Source organism: Falco punctatus (genome assembly GCF_963210335.1).
Source record: "Falco punctatus genome assembly, chromosome: 5".
NCBI classification, from domain to species: Eukaryota; Metazoa; Chordata; class Aves; order Falconiformes; family Falconidae; genus Falco; species Falco punctatus.
The window spans coordinates 82,413,440-82,429,298 of NC_137584.1; the positions used below are offsets into that span (position 1 = coordinate 82,413,440).

The window sequence follows — 15,859 nt, forward strand, 5'->3', positions numbered from 1 at the left end:
GGCGGCGCGGGCCGGCGGGGGCCGGCGCGGCGCGGCGGGCGGGGCGGGGACTGCCGCGGGGGCCGGGGCCGGGGCTGGCGGCGGCGTCGTGCCGTGCCGGGCTCCAGCCGCCACCGCCGCCTCTGCGCGCTGCCGCCTCGATTCTTCGACAGTGCCGGCCGCGCCTGCGCGGTGAGCGCCCCCGCCCCGCCGCCGCCGCCGCGATCCCGGCCCCGGCCCCTCGCCCGCGCCCCCGCCGCCGGCACCGGGGGTTCCTCCCGCCGCCGGGGGGCCGCCGCGCCCCCGCCCCGTCTCGCCCTCGGGGAGGGCTGTGGGAGCGCAGGGAGACAGGGCGATGGGCGGGGGGTACGCCGCAGCTCCCTCCTTCTTTGCTGTTATTATTTTTATTGCTGTTTTTATTACGATTTCCTGCGCCGCCGAGGGGGCTCCGCCGAAACCTGCCACCCGCGGACGCAGAGATGAGCGGGGCGGCCCCCGCACTGCGGGGCTCGCTGGCCCCCCGCCGCCGGTGACCTTGGGCACGGCGCGGCTGCCCGGGCGCGCCCCGCAGCTGCGGGCCCCCCCCTTCCCCCCCCCCCGGGGCCGGTCAGCGCCACCCCCGGGCAGGGGCCGGCGCTCTCCCGCCCCGCTGCCCGGCTTTGTTCTCCCCGCCGGGGCAGGAGGCACCATTATAAATAAATACAGCGATTACTTTTTTTTTTTAACTGTTGTCATTGTGCACAGGAAATAGGACGTTCTAGATTTCCTGTCATTTTCAACCACAAACCAGGGGTTCTCTAATGCAGATTAGCAAAATTCACACAGACTAAGCAAACGGCGTCTCCTCCCCCAAAAAAAGAAAAAAAGCTGCAGACACGTTTCCCCGTCCCCCTTCCACGCTGCGAATCGCTCCTCCGCCGCCTGCATCCACACCAAAACACAGGGCGGGGGCAAGGGAAGGAGGAGAAGGGGGGGTCTGCGCTTCCCGTTTGCCGCCGCGGAAGGTGAAGCAGCCCCTCACCGGGCGCATCCCGCCACGTACGGGCGGCTGCACGCGCCTGCCTGGGCAGGGTAAACACGGCGGAGGCTGCTCCCCCCGACAGCCACGCTCGGGCCGCCCTTCCCACGGCGTTATGTAGGTTACGGGGGAGGGAGGGGGGGAGGGAAGGAGGGCGGGAGGCGGGGGCCTGCCGGGGCTGGGGATGCTCTGACGTCCGCAGCCGCCGCCGGGAGGTGGCTCCCCGCTGCTGGCAGCCGCCCGACGGCGCGGACGGGGCTCTGCGGGGCCGGGGGCGCTGCCGCCGGGCCGGCCCCGCGCGAAGCGCCGCCTCCCGCTGCTCTCCCTCGGCCCGGCGCGGGGGTCGGGCGGACAGTGGGGGCAGTAGCCGCCCCCCCCCCCCCCCCCGCGCTCCTCGTGCTCCCGTCGGGGCCGGAGCTGGAGCTGTGCGCCGGGGGGGGGGGGCGGTGGAAGGGGGCTTGCCTCGCCCTGCTCGGCCCTCCTCCCGTCTTGGCGCTGGCTCCCAGCGCTGGCCCCCGTGCCAGGTTGGGTGACTTTGCAACTGTACGCCCGGCTGGGCGTCCTGGAGGCGCCGGGCTACCAACAAGTAAAACAAAAAGCCGGCCCGGCCTCGCACGTCGGGGCGGCGGCCGCGGCTGCTGCCCTCGGAGCCCTGGCAGGTCCGTGCGGGGCGGCGGGGCGGGCGGCGAAGCGGAGAGCCCGGCAGCGGCGCGGCCCCGACGTGCCCCTGGCGAGCCAAGGGTTAACACGGGCTCGCTTTTCCCCAGCAGTCCTCCTTTCACATTGCATCAAAGTCCTTTAAAGCTGTTTCTCTTCCCTCCTCCCCTCCCCGGCTGGAAAGACGCTTTATCCATGCATGCCAAGTAAACAGATCTTTGTTTTCGTCTTCCACCCACTGCCCTCTTTCTCCAGCCCGAAGCTGGAGCCTCGCCAAGCCGGCTGCAGCGGTTGCTGCTTACCCCCCCCCCCCCACACACACACACACACACGCACACACACACCCCCACACCCCCACACCCACACACCACACACACCCCCACCACACACACCCCCACACACACACACCACACACACACCCACACACACACACACACACACACCCACACACCCCCACACACACCCCCACACACACCCCCACACACACACACCCACACACCCCCACACACCCCCACACACCCCCCCCCCCCACCCCCCCCCACCCCCCACACACACACACACAGTGGGGGGGGGAAGAAGCCGGCAATGCGCCTGCAATTGGCACGGACAAGGCAGGAATTGTAATTGCACTTCATCATGTGATGGCTTATGAAAGAGGAAGTTTGGATGTTTTAGTCACGTACTCCTTTGCCCTCTTGCTTTAGCCTCCAGGTTCTCCGAAGGAAAAAATTACATATATTTATATACGCTGGTGGAAAGCCAAGAAACTGTGTTTGCACATTTCAGCTCATGAGCAGAGCTGGAGTGCTAGCTGAGGGAGGCTGCAGGGGAAGAAGAAAGCAAAGCTTTCAGCTGTGGCGGGCTTTTAACTGCAGGACAGAAAATGTGATCTGTATTTATTTCCCTTTATTTCTAATGAAAACTAGCTGCTTGGAAAAGTCGAGATGAGTGGTATTCTGGTTTTGCCACTTTTTCTGCCTTTGAATTCATTCTGGTTTAAAAGGCAAAAAACCCCCAACCCTACGTTACCAAGCTCAATGTCAAAAAGCTGATAAAAAAATAGTGGCAGTGCTACATAGGAAATGTGGTTTATGTATCAAATCACACAAAAAAAAGTCCTCAAAGCTGCTGACTGTTACAGCACTAACTGCACAGGAATTGAACAGATAACGCGTTTGTTTCTTGTTCCATTTTTTTTTTTTTTTTTTGGAAACAGAAACCATGCCTTGGTGCCCGATCTCTGCGAAACACCCCTTGCTATGACACGCCAGCGCCATAGATAGGAGCAGCGAGTGCTGGAGGACAACCGAGGGCTGTGTGTGTCTGGGGCAGTGCCTGGCCGAGGGGCACCATGGTGGCATGGATGGGGGCCCCGCACGGTGTGGGAGGCCTTCAGCTTGTCCTGCTTGTGCCCGATGTCACAGCTGAGGGAAGAAAGAGAGAGGAGAGGCTGGAGCGGGGCAGCTCTTAAGGATGAACTCTGTCCACCACCCATCAATGCCATGGCGAGCCCCTTCTCACCCCCGTGGTTTTTAGATTTTTTCAGTGAACAACACTGAGATCTTGCTGTGTTTCTCTGCTCTTCCCTCTCTGAGGGTCCTGTTTCCCTTCTCACCTTTCCTCCGCACTGGTGGCAGTGCTCGCAGGCAGCCCCTTGTCCCAGAGCTGTGCCCCCAGCCTGCACTTCACCCATGTACCCATCCTTCGTGGGGCCTGCCCTTCCTTTTGTGTCCAAATCGGTGCTCCTCACCTGCTCCCCTGTGCCCTCAGCGTTCCACTTTCCCTCTCAGTCGAGGGTTGCCCCACATCCTTCTCCTACTAATACGTACCCCTTCTTCCACGGGTCTTATTTGCATCTTTCTCTTGGGGCAGAAGTCCTGCAGTGTCGTGGCAAAATTACCAGAGCTAAGATGAGAAGGGTGATCATGCTGGAGGGTGCTCCTACCTCTCCTTCTTTGATCTGTAATGAATTATGGAGGCTGCTCTCCCAGAACTGAGAGGGGAGAGGCTGGGAATAGTCCTTGAAGTTTGGGATTTGGTCAGATGCAGGTGATCTGTGGCCAGGGAGCCCACTGAAGCAGTGCCATCAAGGCTGAAAGCAAGACCTGCCAGCTTAACCTGCAGAAACCTGACAGCGGATACAGCCTCTGCCAGTGCATGGCTGGGAGCTCGGTCATCAGGTATTTTTTATAATGTTTGTAGAGTCTCTGGTGAGAGGAGAGTTCAGGTAGGAACAGAGGGGCCTTGCCTCCACTCTGAGGCACCTCCTGATTTTATGGAATCCCTGCTGTTTTCATTCCTACTGGAGATTGTGGGTTGCTCCAGAGGATTTTCCAGAGGGCTGAATGAACCCGGGTTTCAGTGGGCTTCTTGCCTAGGTGAGGATTATGTGATTTTTGCCAACAGTTCAAAAGCCCCTGGAGCAGCTGCCGGATTTTACTTGCAGACAGCTGCTCATGTTTGCTTGCAAGAGTGAGCTACTGGTAGCCACTTTAGAAACACTGAAAAATTTTGTTGTAGAATCATAGAATAGTTTGGGTTGGGAGGGACCTTTAAAGGTCTCATCTAGTCCAACCCCCTACAATGAGCAGGGGCATCTTCAGCTGGATCAGGTTGCTCAGAGCCCTGTCCAACCTGGCCTTCAATGTTTCAGGGATGGGGCATCTATCACCTCTCTGGGCAACCTGGTCCACACATTGTAAAAAATTTCTTCCATATATCTCATCTCAGATACCTAAGGTGAGGCGTGCTCTACAAGCGTTCTCCCTGGGAAGGCTGTGGAGGGTGCGGTTTGAGAGACAGGAGAGAGTCAAGGAGATACTGCCATCATCGGTCATTTAAAATGATCCATCGTCCTGGAACGGAATCCCTCCTGCCCACATTTTAGGTATGGGTTTTGAGATGTACAATTCAAACAGCGGTTCAGGTCCTGCTTTCACGTTGATGCTGGTCCCAAAGCCAGCCTCACAGCACACTGGAAAGAGAAAAATCTTAGAGAAAAAGAAAAATCCGCATTCAACAGTGTTTTATTTAGTGCCATCGGGAAAAAAAATACTGATGAGAGTATCATCGGGCACAGCCTGTTGTCATAAATAGGTTTTGGACAGGCTGATGGTAAGCCACTGATCCTGCAGATGTTTACAACCACTTATAACTTTATTCACAGGAGCATCACAATGAATGTAAAGCCACGTGCGCTTACGTGCTTACAGGCCGAGAACTGGCTTCCCTGAGCCCCGCGCGTCAGCAGCACGCTGACGGCTGCCCTGCCCTGCGGGCTGGAGCTGGCTGCTGGTGGCAGGAGCTGACAGAGGCACTGGCAGAAAAATACTCCACTGAGGCCGGAGGGAGGTCATCACGCTAGCTCACTCCGAGGCAGGACGTGCCAGAGGATTGAGGGACTCAGCAGCTACTCAGTGTCTGCCTTGTGCAGTGCAGGGGGGGGCTTGTATTAACTCCTTGAAGACAGCTGTGTTGAACCCCACTGTTTGGTTTTAACTCTTGAAGAGCTGTGAGCACCTAAACAGAGCCTGCCTAGAAAAGGAAGCAGCAGCAGGGCACTGGTGTACTATTAGTTCATGGGTATCTCCCAAAGTACAGATGTGCTATACGTGTGCTGCTATTCTGCTCTGAGTTTGTGCTCTAGAAAAGACTGGGCAGGGCTAGTTACCAGGGGGTCGTAGTGCAAGCAAGAGCCTGGGTGCTACGGCTTCTGCTCCACTGGTGGGCTCTGCCCTAGGCAGTGCGGATAAAAAATTGCACACTTTCTTTAAAAAAGGAAACAATTCTGTTTGTAACCGAGCATTTGACTTTACACTCTCTTTTCAAGTAACAGTAGAAGAAAAGCAGTGAGGAAAAGATCATGGAAATACTTGAGAAATCCAGAGGTTACTACCCTCCAAAGAGAAATAAAAACTTCAGAGAGATACTTCCAGATGCCAGAAAAAAGGGCAATTGATGTGGAAAAGCTTCCGCCCCTTATCCCCAGGCTGGGTAAATAGGCATGTCGGGTTATCCCATTTACACCCTGCCCTGGCGCTCTGCATTGCGAGCCACAGTCAGCAATTGTCTGCGGCCACGGGCAAGGGGGGGCAGGAATGCGGTGGCCGGGGGCTTCCTGGGGCTCAGGCAGAGCAGCCGGCTGGGTGACCCCTTCCTAAAATAAACAGGAAGCCTGGGAAGCCGTGACCCCTCAGCGACACCGTGCCGGCCCTGCTCCCTGCCTTCCCTGTGGGAGTCGACAGGCTTCCAAGTACCCTCCGAAAATTGGACGGGGGAGAGAGCTTCACAGGAAACCTTACAAAATAAGAGCAGAAACAGATCGTCTGTTGAAGAAATTACGTAGGGCTTTAAAAATCCTTCTGTTTAAGCCCCCGGATAGTTGTATTCCTTGCCTGTGCTTCATCCTCCTGAGCCCATGTCGATGCAGCATCCAAAGCGGTGACGAGCTGCAAAGGAGGGGCAGAGCTTCCCTCTCCGTGCGCACTGAAGGGCTGGTGAGCCTGAGCAAAGCAAGAGGAGCCCCTGGGAGGGCATGCCAAGGGGTTGCTTGGTTGGGCTGGGAAATGCTTTTTCCCTCTTTGGGGGAGTTGGCAGAGAGGTCCTTGCATGAAATAGAAGTTGAAACTGAGGTCCAGACCTTCTCAAAGCCTGGGCCAGAGTAATTAAAGCTGTTTCCAGCGTGGGAGTTCCTGCATGACCAAAATGTCCCCCCGAAGCAGCAAATCGGTGCTCGCTGACAGCTCCAGCTGGCCAGCCGCCTCCTGGGCCCCCCAGAAGAGCTGGCCGTCCCTAAAAGCCTCCCCGCCACAGCGGCTGCCGGCCCCACAGTTTGGGACAGGACAGGACCACTGCCGGCGGGGGAAGCAGCCCCGCTGAAGGGAGGCTTTGCCACTGCTGATCGCAAGGTTTCCTGCCAGTGCTGGTGGTTTTGCAATCCCACTTTTCCGCTCACCCGGCAGTTGCCTCGTCCTCCCCATGGGGCATGGGTGCCTGGAGGGGCTGGGGGCTCGGGAAGGGGGGGGGCAGCTGCTGATGGGTTTGGCCTCAGTGTAGGTTGGCTGGTTCAAAGACTAGAAGGAGGAGAAGAAAAGGGAGATAGATTCCCTCTCCAGTAAAATAGCAGTTGCTAGGGTTTTATAGCTACCTCGCCTAGCTGGGTAGCAAGATGCACCACGCTGGTGCCCTTCCTCTCCCCACCTCAGGGGGGATGCTGTTTAGGGGAAACACTGCAACGTGTGGAACGATGTGCAGCTGCTACAGGACAGTTTCTTGAGCAGACCAGTCTTCCTTCAAGGAGGAATTTTGGGCATTGACACGCAAAGGCTGCCAACTAGTGCGTTAGGCTGCAGCCTGTTTGTTCTAGGCATGCTGAGATGTGGTTGGGGTGCCTATGTTCCTGCTAGTCATTGCAGCTGTATTATTTCCATTTTGCAATGTAACGAGAGCAAACACAAGTGTGCCCAAATCTGAGAAAACACAAAAAGCAAATTAAATTTGTTTCTGCCCTGTTTGGCATTGCCTCTCATTCCCCTCCCTTTCTCTCCTCCCGATGCCCAGGCAGTACCCCTCCTCTGCAGGGAGCCCCTCAGTCGGAGCAGGGGTGAAGTGCTCTTTTTTGTGCTTCAGTCCCTAGCCTTACCTTTTTGCTCACTGTCTAATAGGCTAAGTGAAAACAAATAAAAGAGGGTATTTTTACCTTCTTGTGCATTCTGTCATATGCATAATATACTACTGTGTAGCAATGCTGAGGAGCAATACTTACAAGTTTAGGTATTGATGATGCATTTATAAACTTAAACAGCAGAGCGTACTGCATTGCCGCATCCTGTCCTCTTGTACGTTCAGGCAAAAAAATCACGCACACCCCTTTTCCAGGCACCTACATCCCTCCTGCTCACACTGAGCTCCAGAAAGAGGTGTCTGCTAGGAAGTGCAGTTGAGTTCGTGTTTGATAAAAAGAACACCAGCAACATTACTAACTGGTAGACCTGAGCTGGAACTGGCAATTAAGCTCAATCTCCTCCTCCGAATTTCAGTCATTAAAAGAACTTGCCAAAGGCTGGGACCTGCATATCACTTAGTCTCCCAAATGGGACTGGGTGAGGGACTGAGGACCAGTCATCTTTCTAATAGGACCTGTCGAGGTCCCTGCGTCATGCTTGAGGAATGGCTGTGCCGGTGAGCTCGCCGGGGCGGCTGCAGAGGCTGCTTGCACAGCTGCCACTTGCTGCTGACTCAGGGGTCTCGCACGTGCTCTTGGAAGGTGCCAGACAGGCATCCCTCAGCAGCCCTCTCCCCAGCACGTCTCACCACAGTTTCAACAGGCAGTCCATCATGATCAGGAGCACCAAGCAGCTGCCTCTTTGTTCCATGGTCTTTTAGAGGCTATGCCAATGGCAGGCGGCATGGAGGACACCGCTATCATTTTGTGTCCCCATGGCACCCCACGGCAGCTTGCTGAGACATGGGCAGACACCTCCTTTACCCCCCCAGCAAGAGCAATGACAGGGAAAAACCACACCAGCACAGACTTCAGCAAGGACTAGTTACCTCCTGCTGACCGGGGCCCCTCCGGCTGTCTCCCTGGCTGCAGTGGAGACGTGGCCCAGGAGTCAGATGAAGGTCCTCTGCTCCACTTCCCATACACCCTGCACAGCCTCAGAGGTGAATAACTGCTGGATATTGCAGATCTGGGATGGGTTTCAATGGCTGATCCAGAGGCAAGAGGATGATCACCTTCATCATCCATTTTCCCTCTGCCAGTTACTATTATTGCTAACTGCTGTTCCACACACATTGTAATTAAGTGGAAAAAATACAGACCAAATGAAAAAGGGTACGAGCCTCTCAAAAACATCTCTGCACTAGCTGCAGCCTGACTCAGCCTTCAATTAACATTCTTGCAGAAAATAGATTTGTTATATAGCTTTTGTTAAATCTTACATAATAGTAGGCCAAATCGCTGCCCTAGAGCACCACGCTGAAGAGACAGGCTTGGCCCTGGTCTCGTGGGCACCATCTCATCCTGTCTTTGATCCAGATGGCCTTGGACATGGGTGAACTAGCAAAGGAGAGTGTGCAGGACACCTGCAGCTCCGCCTTGGCGGGTGCATTGAACTGCCGCTGCCACCAGCAGAAGTGGTCCCCCCACCCTGCCTGCCCAGCGCTGCCCTCCACATCCCACCAGTGCAGCTGCTGGAGCAAACTCAGCAGCCACAGCGCAGCTAAACCTGCCCCAGTGACCCCATTCCGCTGCTCCGACGGTGCTCCTGGGGCAACAGGGAGCAGGTCGGGATGAGCATGTGGGGAGGGACCTCAGCAGCAGCATCAGTTTGCAGCTGCTATAGCAGACCCTCGTGTGGCACCCACCCCCACACTGTCGCTTGCTTCAGGCTATGCCACCCCTCCGCGAGCTGCCAGAGGGCATGATGGCGAGGAGGGAGTGCCCTGTGGGCCAGCAGGGCTTCCTAGGGATGTGAGGCTGCTCTGGAGGTGGGTCTGATTTCCTACTAGGGCTTGAGGAGCTTTAGAGATGGGCTCTATCTCCTGCAGAGCAGGGTGGCAACCCTGCCTCCATCGCCAGTAAAGATAATGTGGGGAAACCCCTGCACAGGGCTCCTTCTCTTGCTGCAGAGGGATGTCCTGATGGCTTAGTACTGCTATAAAAACATTCGACTACCAGCATGATTTTTTCTTTTTTTGTTCTTATTGGGCCTAAACATGCTCTGTGTGTGTAAATTTATGTGTGTGCCCACAGAATATAAAATGGGAGTATGTATTAAAATGTGGAAAATTTGCACATGGCATGCAGATGTCAGGTGAGGAAGACACTCCCATGTTTACTTCAGTTTGGAGGACTATGTTTCATTTGAAGCCATCACTGTCAAATTTATGGCTTCACAAATGCTCTCTAGGATTGTGGGAACCTCAGCCTGAGTTTGCATGGTGTTCCTGAACCAGGATGGTGTTTCAGACAGAGAGAGATCTGGGAAAAGGAGGAGACGGGCATATCTAAACCTGGTATCTCTTACCACCCCCAACCTCAGAACACAGTGGGCGCTGTTCCCACGCAACTCTGCTAAGTCACTGAATTTGCCCCAGGGTGGCATTTGGCCCAAGGTGGTGATGCGCAGCACCGGTTAACATGATTGAGGTCAGGTGTGCAAGCTAACAGGTCACCATCCCTTCGACCAGAGGACCGTCATCTCTGCTTGGCTTAGCTGATCCACCTGATCCACCACTGGCTTGCTCCTGCTGGTGCCCCTGTCCACCGAGGAGCTGGGAAAACTGGGGATGACAGGAAAGTCACATAATGGGCTCAGCTCCTCTTCTGCTGGGACAGCCTGCAGTGGCACACAGCCTGGGACGAAGTAGATTAATGCAAGTGAGGTTCTTTCTTCTGAATTTTGTTTTATACTGAGAGTTAACGTGTTTTGGCAGACTTTTTGATGAATAGGTCAGCAGGGTGTGGAAATGCATTCTAAAGCTTTCTGCATCCTTGCACATGCTTCTAGTTGCTGGGGGTTTTGCTTACTGCTTCACTTGGAAAGGTTTAAAAGAAAATGCAAATTGTAGGCAAAGGGCAGAGATAGGTTTTTGTAAATACTTTTGCCACATATTTTAGCCATTCTGTTGCGAAACAACAGAAAGAACCCCCACTCAACTGTATACGCTATGAAAATACCAGTTTCTTTGTTTACAAACAGTAAAAAAAGCATCACAACCTGCTACGTGCATCTCCAGATAGCATATATAAATATCCATAAAAGCATCTTCGCCTCAGAATGGGTACAAGGCAAGTGTGGGAAGAATCTGGACTTTTTCACATCTTCTTCCAAAACTAGCATCAGTTACAAAAAGATATTGTTTCATGTACTTCAAAAAGGAGCGAATGTTTCTGCACACTAGGCTTTCAGAGAATCAGACTTCTACACCTGGAATATGAGAAAAATCATATGAGGAAAAGACTAAGAAATGCTTTTCAGATGTAACCAGATACACCGTCTGACAGACTGGAATACTTAAAATCCTCTTTAACCAACAGCATGTCAAGACATGCCTGCTTCGGACACTGTTAAGACATCCAGCTCCCATATTTTACATACCCTCCTAATTGCATTCATATGTTTGATTTCATATTTGACCTCTCTCTTGCAACAGAGTGCCAAGTAAAGCACTCCTCCTCTTCGGTCTGATACAGGAATTAAGCTGGAGGGTATGGGGGATTCACGGTCATTGTATCCTTCATACGCACACTAGAGCAACATGCACCAATAAGCAGTACGATTAAATAAAAACATTTTAAAAATCCCCAGTGCCAAACATGCACTTTTTAATTTAAAGTACGGTCTGGGCTCTTTCTCTTTGCCTTGTTTCTTGGAGCGCTTTGGTGTTCACACCTCTAATGCTTCCTCCATCATCTGGCAGCTCACCAGCTACCAGGTTTCAGCTTCTCTTTATTGGAAGAAAAGACTGTTTACACAAAAATTGCATCATTCCGGAGTGAAAAACTGACTCATCTCAGTTGTTGGGACTTTTGTCACTGAGTCCAGTGGGCTCAGGTTCCCGGTGCACCGAGAATGGCTTTACATGAAACCTTGGGCTTTACAAGGCGGTGGAAACACTGATCAGAAGACACCAGCTGCACAGAGAACTTCACTGTTTTCTTCCATGCCCTAAATTCCTTAAGAAGCCAAAGCAAATGATCACATCACTGTCAGCAAGAACAGGATTGGACCCTTTATAGGTACAGATATAAACCCAGATAAAAGTGAGTATTTGGTGCTGAAGGCACGTGCTTAACAAGCGCATTATCAATGAGAGAAGAACTGAAGGCGCAGTGATTCCGAAATGGTGGCCTTTGGACCATTGCTGTTGTTTTGGGGAGGGAAACAGCAACAGTGACCAAAAGAGCGAAGCGGCTGGCAGCTGCACAAGGGTGGATGTCACTCCCAGCTGGTGAGACAGGAGTTCTTCCCGAGTGCAGTCCGCAAGGCTGGATCACGGCCCCTCAGCCTTCAGCACATTGGGATTTCCAGATTCAAGACAATGCGTCTGGGATTTTTTGGGTGAGCTGCACCTCCTGTATGTTTTACTTGGACAGTCGGGTTTAAATACCATGCTGCTCTGTTTTCCTTTAGCACTGTTATTACAGCCTTGTTTGTGAAGCAGGAAGAGTAATCCTCATGTAAAAATAATAGTATTGCAGACCTAGACAGCAGATGGTGTTATTAAATACCTGGGCAAAGTCCAAGGTCATCAGACTCTAACAATTAACAAGATATATTGTCTATCACTTAATAGGTAACCTCCTAGTGTGGGATGTTTGCAAGGCGAGCAGAGTGGCAAGTGGTATCTTGTCCAAGCCCAGATAACTCTTCCAGTTAAACAAATATTTGGCAACCATTTGCTTGCCTAAATTTGTTGCTACCAGCACATTGGATAGAAATAATATGATTCCATTTAATCTCCTCAACGCTCCCTTCTTTAACCAACTCCATTAGGTTTTTAACTAGATGGCGATGGTTTGAGTGCTTATTGATAGTTGCCTGGCATGAGTGTTAATTTATAAGAGCACCGAGAGGCAAATCCTTAGGTGATGTAAATCATCATGAGTCTGCCACAAGTTATGTCTCTGACTGGCTCCGGCAAGGTACCGTGCCCCTGAGGGCTGCTTGCCAAACAGCTTTTCTTGTCCACAAAGGTTTTCAGCCATGGAGCGTGTTTCTTCTTACTCACGGGACTGCTCTCCTAGGGAAAGCACACATTTATCTGCATTGATAAAGTTGAAATTGAACCTCGGTAATATGCAGCAGGGCCATCCTCGTTGCATGATCTAATAAAATTTTCAGGCAGAGCTTCCTCTAAGGATTAATTTTATACTGTAACAACCGCACTTTATCAATGTTTTCCTTCATAGTTGCCTAGCCATCCCTGAACTTTACCTCTCAGCTGATGGGTGACTATTTCACTTCTTTAATGGCACCCCCAGGTGTGAGAACAACTTTGTGTATCTTTGTGTATACCCATTTTTTCCTCAGTTGTTTCTTTCCTGCCACGACCTCTGAGCGAGTTGCCCAGGACAGCTGCCCAGCCCACCCCAGCAAACAGCTGCAGCTGTTCCAGCCCAGGCCGGTGATATTTTTGCCTGAGCAGAGCACCTGGCTCCCATTGGCATGCCTGGGGTGCAGAAAGGCTGCTCCCCTAGCATGCAGCCTGCCTTCTCTTCTGCCATTGCTTTCCCTTAGTAGCTTAGGTGAGGGTGCCCACATAATTTTTAGAGGTGTAGAGCCCTCCATCACCTCTTCAAGGAAGCCACGGAGGCCAAGCATCGCTCTTTGGGGCAGGTTCTGGCTTTCCTTTAATTCCTGCGTAGTGGCAAGGTGGGGAGCTCAGGCAGATCCTGCCGCTGCCAATAGCTTCACACAGTACTTTTCCTCTACGGCAATTGCTCTCCTGCTAGGATCCATGAACTTGAGAACAAAGTACATTTTATTATTTACAAGGGTTAGATGACAAATACAAACAGATGGTGCAAAGATGATTCCTAATGCATAGTGATCAAGGAATTTAATATTCATGGGTAAAGGCCTGGAAGATTAAGTAAACAGATTCAAATATGCAGGGGAAAGTATCTCCTAACAATGCATAAAGTCAGCATGGCCTTTTGTGCCCTGTCACCACTTGGGCCAGGGCCATTAACATAAAGGGAAAGGCCGGCTGAATTTTCCAGTCTTCTTGAAGCACTCAGCTTGAGCAGCATCTTTGTGTGGAAGCCCTCAGAAGGGGTTTTTGCAAGACCAAAAAAAAGGCTCTGGTATTGCTATTGAAGAGGGCTGCAAAGCCTGAGCATGCTCCAGTCTGCTGCTGCTGCCCTTCCATAAAGCAGCCTTACCTGAATGACACTGCTGTTTTAGCTGGGACTGGTTAGATGACTTACAATTACTCACCCGAGCAAGGGTTGTGGCACTGGAGTCTCGCCACACCGCTTTGCCGTTAATGATACTTCTCGTGGCAGAAGCTGGGATTTCGCTGGTGCTGCTTTCACATGTAGTCATCTTGCAGAGGCAATTTCAACACTGATGAATATTACGAGTCAGGTCCTCAGCGTGAATCACCCTGTCCTTCCAGATGACTTTTTCTTTCTGCTGTTTACATCAGAGGCAGGGAATTTTGATGCTTTTTTGTGCCTGTGACTAAAGGAGTGTTTCATTTGAGAAGCGATTTCCAAACTCACTGAAGTCATCCCTCTATATATTTCCTTTTGTTGTTGTTGTTGCTGCTCTCATTTTGAGTGTGGGCAGCTAGTGAGATGTTTCTGAGGCGCTACTGACTGAGCGCTAAATGTACGGCAGAAAAGAAAAGCAGGGGGAAGAGTTTGTCGATGCACGTTGCTGGATTGTGCCCAAAAGTTTGCTCTGCAACTTCAATCACTCTTCCATTTTTCTTGTCCAGATCAGGTTGTTGAACAAACAGATTATCTGGGGTTTGGTCATCCAGTCGACTTATGCAATTGCTCAGCCCCGGGAAGGTGTGCACATGAAGCCAGAGGCTGTGGCAAGAGCAGGGCAGCAGCTCTGAGGTGTCTGCCGCCCTGCAGACACCTTACAAAAGTCCCTCGCCAGTGCGGTACAGGGTCAGGGTGCCACAGCCTACAGATGGATGGGAGAAGCTGGGAGATGGGGCTAGAGCTGGAGAAGGGTTGAGCTCCAAGCTGCAGCATGCAAAGGGTGGTGGAAAGCTGCCCATGGATGTGGAGGTAAGCGCTCTCCCCTGGCCCTCCACCACTCCAGCTCCAGGAGGAAAAATGTCACCCCAAACTCAAAAAATGGCACCACTCTTTGGCTGCTCTATTTTCACCCTCCCTCTGTAGCTGTAGCCACCACAGCCATTCCTATGGGTGCCTCCCAAATCACTGAAGACTTCAGTCACCTCTGGATGCTCTCTTAGGATCTTGCTGCTCTGCCGTGCTTTCTCCATGGCACCTGGGAGTGTCCTGGGAATAGTGTTGGGTACTTAAGTCCTTGTGAAGGATGTTGTGTGAGGAAAGGTGTATTTACTGCCGTGACTCCAAGTCTCAGATTTCCAGGGGGTCATGATGCTGCACGAGGAAGTCACAATGCTCACAGCAGCAGGGGCAGAGCATCTCCACACCTGGTATCTGCTCGGAAATTTGTCTGGCTCTTTGGATGCATTTGGTTGATATGGCTATGCAAGCTGGCATGTGGCCCAAGTTATATGGCATGGAAACCTGCCCTGTGAATAAAAGCCTTTGTTAGGATGGATCCCATCTGTACATGATTCCATCAGCTTCACAAAACGTACAGGACATTCATATGGTGAAATAGGCAGAGCTCCTGTTCCAAGAGAGAAAACCCTTCTGTCTGCTTTTCCACAGGAGTCTGTTGCCATACGAGGAGGTGAAACCTTCTGTGGCGTTGTTGCTGCTCTTAACCGTGGGATGGGACAAGTGCTGGGACTATGCTATCATCATCATAAAAATAACATGCATGGAGAAGCGTCAAAAGCACACCGAAAAAAATTGGCATTGCCTTCTTCTTTGCCTTCTCTTCCTTAAATATGGAGATGCTTAAACCAGTGTAAATACAATTCAGGCCAGCTAACGAGCAGTCCACAGTGCTGAAACACTCCTGCTGTCCAAGCCAGCTCCCTGCCAGCGATTTCATTTACCATATGTTTGGTGTGGTTTTTGGCAGAGTCAGCCCAAGGATTTTTTTGGGCAGGCCTGCAAAACAGTTTTTCCCTGCCTCCACTCAAACGTGAGCAAGTCCTGTCTGCCACCGTCACACCGTTGCACAGGGTCAGCCTGGCTGTTTTGGGCAGAATTAGTCAGAGGGGCCTCTGGAAAAAAGCCCAAAGAGGGCTGATTCATTTTCTGCAAGAGTATTTGTGTTAAGGACACTGTAGGAAGATGACTTCTTCAGCATCGTGCCCAGCCACTGTTTTAGCTGCTGTTCCCATCATGCAGTAATATCCCTAGCGATCACCACTTACTTTCCTGCTGGAGAGGCAGCCTGAGGAGGCTACAAACAGCAGTAAAGGTAGATCCCAACGTGAGTGGGAGACCCAGCAGAGCTGGCAGTACCACCAGCAGTCCACCAACATGCTTTCCTGCAGCTGGTTTGGGTTTTTTTCCTGGTTTGGTTTCTATTTCTTTTCTGCGAGCACCTGTTAGGTTTGCAG

The 15,859-nt window shown here is 52.3% G+C and overlaps 1 long non-coding RNA gene across 1 annotated transcript in view; it reads left to right on the plus strand.

Moving 5' to 3' along the window:
- The first annotated feature begins 2,241 nt into the window (after positions 1-2,241).
- Positions 2,242-15,859, plus strand: part of LOC308064438 — a 67,986-nt gene continuing 54,368 nt past the window's right edge. The window contains exons 1-2 of the long non-coding RNA XR_013928380.1: positions 2,242-4,541; positions 4,821-11,724. This is a non-coding gene — a long non-coding RNA (uncharacterized lncRNA). The remainder of the gene's footprint in view (positions 4,542-4,820; positions 11,725-15,859) is intronic.